Source organism: Orycteropus afer, unplaced genomic scaffold (assembly GCF_000298275.1).
Source record: "Orycteropus afer afer isolate SDZICR_OR568_19922 unplaced genomic scaffold, OryAfe1.0 scaffold00327, whole genome shotgun sequence".
NCBI classification, from domain to species: Eukaryota; Metazoa; Chordata; class Mammalia; order Tubulidentata; family Orycteropodidae; genus Orycteropus; species Orycteropus afer.
In genome coordinates, this window is record NW_006921914.1 from 2,062,139 (window position 1) to 2,067,375 (window position 5,237).

General features: G+C 38.3%; 1 protein-coding gene across 1 annotated transcript in view; it reads right to left on the reverse strand.

Annotated features, from left to right (window-relative positions):
- The window catches only part of SYTL4 (synaptotagmin like 4), a 53,623-nt gene that overhangs the window by 10,196 nt on the left and 38,190 nt on the right, over positions 1 to 5,237 (reverse strand). The window lies entirely within an intron of this gene.

The following is a 5,237-nucleotide window of genomic DNA, read 5'->3' on the forward strand; positions in this document are numbered from 1 at the left end:
GAAGATGGATTGATACAGTGGCTGCGATGATGGGCTCAAGTATAGCAGGGATTGTGGGGCTGATGCGGGATCGGGCAGTGTTTCGTTCTGCTGTACATGGGGTCGTTATGAGTCGGAAACGACTCGACGGCACTTAACAACAACACAACAGCTATCAAAATAGCGAATGTACATTTTCTTCGGCTCAGCAATTCCACTACCAGGAATTTCTCCTATAGTTACAGTCACAAAAGAAGACTAAGATATATTATAGCATAGTTTTGACAGCAAAATTAAAATATAAGCAATCTAAAAGTCTATTAGTGGGGGAATGGAATATAAGTTATAATACTGGCACATAAAGGAATGCAATACAGTAATTAAAATAATGAGACATATCTGTAAATAATGGTATAGAAGGATGTCCATGATAAATAACAAATTGTTAAATGAAAAAAAAATTAAGATTATATAGAAATGGGGCTCATATGAATCCATTTGTGTAAAAAACACACACACAAATACATAGATGTGTATCTGTGCTGGAAGCTCTGGTGGCATAGTGCCTAAGGCATTTGACTACTAACTAGAAGGCTGGCGGTTCAAACCCACCAGCCAGTCCTTGGAAGGAAGATTTGGCAATCTACCTCCGTAGTGATACCACCTCAGAAAACTCAAGGCAGGGTCACTATGAATCGGACATGACTCGATGGCAGTGAATTTGGTTGGGTTTTTTTTTTTGGTATCTGTTCTGGTTAATATAAAAGTTCTGGAAGATTAACAAAGTAGTTGTTAAGAGTGGCTCTTTCTTTTCTTTATTTTAAATGTATTTTATTGAAATATAATTTATGTAGAGTGAAATACACAAAACTAAAGTGATATAGGTAAATGGATTTTATTCGTTATTTTTTTTTTTGCAGTGTTCCTTCCCCTCCCTTCTCAGCCCTGGCAACCAACAAAGAAAGTTTCCCTCCATAAATAAACCTTTCCTTGATCCTTCACAACAATGAACTAATCCTGTATTTGTCCTTCTGTGACTGAGTTACTTCACTCAGCACAATGTCCTCCATGTCCATCCACGCCATGCGGTGCTTTGCAGACTCCACATCACTCCTCAGTGCTGCACAGCGCTCCATTGTGTGTATGCACCACAGCTTGGTCATCCACTCCTTTGTTGATGGGCATACAGCTTGTTTCCATCTTTTTGCTATTGTAAACAGAGCTGCGATGAACATGAGTGTGCACATATCTGTTCCTGTCTTGGCTCTAACCTCTCTAGGATATATACCTAGTAATAGGATTGCTGGGTCAAATGGTATCTCCAATTCCAGCTTTCTAAGGAATCACCATACTGCTTTCCACAGCGGTTATATCACTTCATAGTCCCACCAGCAGTGTATGAGAGGCTCAATCTCTCCACATCCCCACCAGCATTTATTTTCTGTCTCGCTGAACTTTGCCATCATTGCTGGGGTGAGATGGTATCTCGTTGTTTTGATTTGCAGCTCTCTGATGGCCAATGATTGTGAGCATCTCTTCATGGATTTGCTGGCCGCCTGAATATCCTCCTTGGTGAAGTATCTATTCATGTCTTATGCCCGTTTTTCAATTGGAGTGAGTTTTCTATAAATCCAAGAGATAAGTCCTTTGCCAGATATGTAATTATCAACAAGTTTGAATTTGTTGCTGTCATTTTGTTATGCACTTTTTTTGGTGTTGATTTCTTTGTTCCATATTATTTTCTGTGCTGAGCTCATTTTGTTTAGGAATTGTGTTATCACTTCCTTCATCGCTATTGTTTTAATACTTGCTAAATATTTGTGCTGGTCCTCTTTTTTATTTTGATGTTCAGGTTTATCATTTTTCTTTGAGGTTGCCCTGTGATTTATAGTTTTCTTCCCAAGTTTAGAACAGGTCATTCTATGTTGTAGTTTTCTTGACTTCTCTACCATTTACAAGTTCTGTAACTACATAATTTTTTTCCCGTTTTGATTTGTAATTGTCCTCATTTGTCAATTAATGTCTTTAGTCCCCTGTTTACAATCTTGTAGGCTTATTTACTTTGGATACTTCTATAACTGGGTTGGTTTCTGGGTTATGTCATCCTGTGTGTTAATGGCCAGTTATTGTTTGCTGTTGTTGGTTCTCTGTCCAAAGGACTCCTTTTAGCATCTCTTGTAAGGTTGGTCTGGTTTTAACAAATTCCCTTAATTTCTGCTTATCTGGAAATGTCCTAATTTCACCATCATATCTGAGGGACAATTTTGCTGGATGAGCTCTGGTAGCGTAGTGCCTAAGGTACTTGACTGCTAACCAGAAGGCTGATGGTTCAAACCTACCAGCCACTCCTCGGAAGGAAGATGGGGCAATCTACTTCCATAGTGATACTGCCTCAGAAACCCAAGTAGGGGTCGCTATGAGTCAGGACCAACTCGACAACACATAACAACACCAACAACAAATAATTCTTGGTTGGAAATTTTTCTCTTTCAGGATTTTATATATACCATCCCATTGTCTTCTTACCTGCATGTTTTCTGCCAAGAAATCTGAGCTTAGTCTTATTGGTTGCCCCTTATAGATAACGTTTTGTTTTTCCTTTCAGGATTCTTTCTTTGTCTTTGGTTTTGGTGAGTTGGATGATGATGTGTCTTGGTGATTTTCTTTTGGGGTCTATTCTGTTTGGGGTTTGTTGGACTTCTTGAATGGATATATGCTCATCTTTCATCATACCAGGAAAATTCTCCTCCAAGAAATCTTGGATAATTTTTCTGTGGTTTTATTCCTCTCTTCCAGTTCTAAAATTCCAATTACACGTAGGTTATTCCTTTTGATGGTATCCCACATGAACCTTAGGCTTTCTTCATTTTGTTTTAATCTTTTTTCTGATTGATACCTTTCCAAAGAAGTATTGAAGGGTTTTCCTTCAATCTCACTAATTCTATTTTCCATTCATTCAATTCTATTCCTTTGCCCATTCAATGTTATCTATTTCCAAAAATTTAGTATTAATCTTCTGGATTTCTGTGTATAGATTTTGTACCATTTCTAATTTTTCATTTATTTTGTCATTTTATTCTTGCATTGTCTTTCAAAATTGTTCTCAGGTTTTCTCTGTGTTTTCCTCAATTTTGTCAGTGTTTTCCTTGATCTGTCTCTCAATTCATTGAAGATATCTAAATATAATTCTTTTGAATTCCTTATCAGGGAGTTCCAATGCTGCAACTTACTCAGGGATGTGTTTTGGATCTGTATCCTGTTCTCTTAGTTTCTCCTGCTTTATGTTGCTTTGTTGTGTGCACTGTGGTGCTCTGTTGTTTCTGAGGCATTGTGACATTTTTGTGTTTATATTTAATTGGTGATTGTATGTTGGAGTGACTTGCCCACAATTTTCATTTTGTTTGTATGTTATCTATGTAAGCAGGGTACTGTGCTGTGCTCCTCTATTCACTAGTTGGCAGCACTTATACACTCACCACCTGTCTCATTTCCTGTTGTCAGCCTTCTGAATGTCCCTGCCATCCTTGGCAAAGAGAGCCTATTCTTAGGTCCCTGGAATCTGAATGGGAATTCTGTCACTTTAAAAGATTAAATATGGCTGCACCCTCAGTCACTTTAAATATCCAAAATAGCCACTGCTTGTAAACATTCAAAATGGCTGAATCCTCGGTCACTCTAAATATCCTAAAAGGCTGCCACTTGTAAATATTCAAAATGACTTCACCCTCAGTCACTTTAAACATCCCAAATGGCTACTGCTTATAAAGATTCAAAATGGCTGCACCCACAGTCACTTTAAATATCCAAAATGCCCATCACTTGTTATCAAAATGGCTGCACCCTCTGGACAGCTGAAAGTCCACAGCTCAGGTTGTCTCCCTCCTTGCTGTTTCCCTTCCTAGTCATAGGCCTCCAGCAAAATTGTCCCTGCAGTCCTTGGTGATAAGGACTGAACTTTAGGTCAATTCTCAGGTCTCAACACCACTTGGAAATATGCAGGTTGTTGGTCCTGTCAGAGTAGCTGACAGTCTACTGCTCTGACAGTCTCTGTACTCACTGATTTTGTTCAGTTCTTTCCACTAGTTGGTACCTTATCCACTTCTTTATACTTCCTTTCATAGCTTGGGGCTCCAGCATTATCTTCTGTATCTCTGTCAATTGATTTCTCTTTTCTTTGTTGAAGAGGGTCTGTGTAGCTTGTCTGCCTAATCCTCCATCTTACTAGAAGTCCAAGAGTGGTTTCTTCTAGGAACTGGAACCTATATTTCTTTTTATATGCTTCTACCCTGTTTTAATTTTGAACCATGTGCATGTAGTCCTTTTATTCTTAATTTTTAATAAGTAGTACAAAGGGGCATATAGAGAAAACCAAATCTCCCTTCCACCTCAGTTCCCCTTCCCAGAGGCAGCCACCATAACTAGTTTCTTACATATCTTTGGAAGGCCAAAGATATTCATGTACTACTTTTACCAACAAAAATAGCAGTGCAAAAATTTTTTTAAAGAACTTTGCTGTTTGTTGTATAGTTCTGATAATCAAAACTTGTTGATAAAGTCCTAGCTCTATTTTAACACTTTTATCTTAAAGACAGTAATCTATTGTATAGCCATTATGTGGCAGGAACTGATAAGTACTTTGTATACAATCCTGAAAAAGAGGTATATTATTATTAATGAAGAAACTGAGGTTCACAGAAGTTAGGTGACTTGCCTAAATTATTTGATAAGTTAGGTGACTTAGATCCCAGGCAATATTATGCTATACTGTCACACTTTTACCTGAGATGCCATGTCCAAAGTAAAATTTTATCTGGCCTGTGTGACCAAGAGTACAGAAAACAGCAATTGGAACTCCATGAATTGGTTTACTTCCTACTTCTTTAGTAAGAAGGTCAGCTTGGCAAAGAAGTGCCAGTTAGGATACACCCAGAGGTTATCTTAGAGAAGAGGTACAACTTAAGATTTTAGGATACATCCACCTTCTGGAAGGTTAGGAGGCAAAGCTCAGCATATACAGGAGAGACTTTTCAAAGCAAAACCATGACTTCATGCTTTGCCTGGTGCAGTGTAGTAAATTACTTAGTGTGGCTTTTCTACCCATAAATCTTTGTAAACTCCAAGGTGGGATTTTCTATGAGCAACTGAGGAGTTCCTGATTGCTGAAGTTGTCCACCTGGAATATTTCTGTTGGGAGTGGCACAAAACAATGTTCTGGGAGGTGCCCACTCTCTCTCACGTGCTTAGAGTTCTGATGCTAT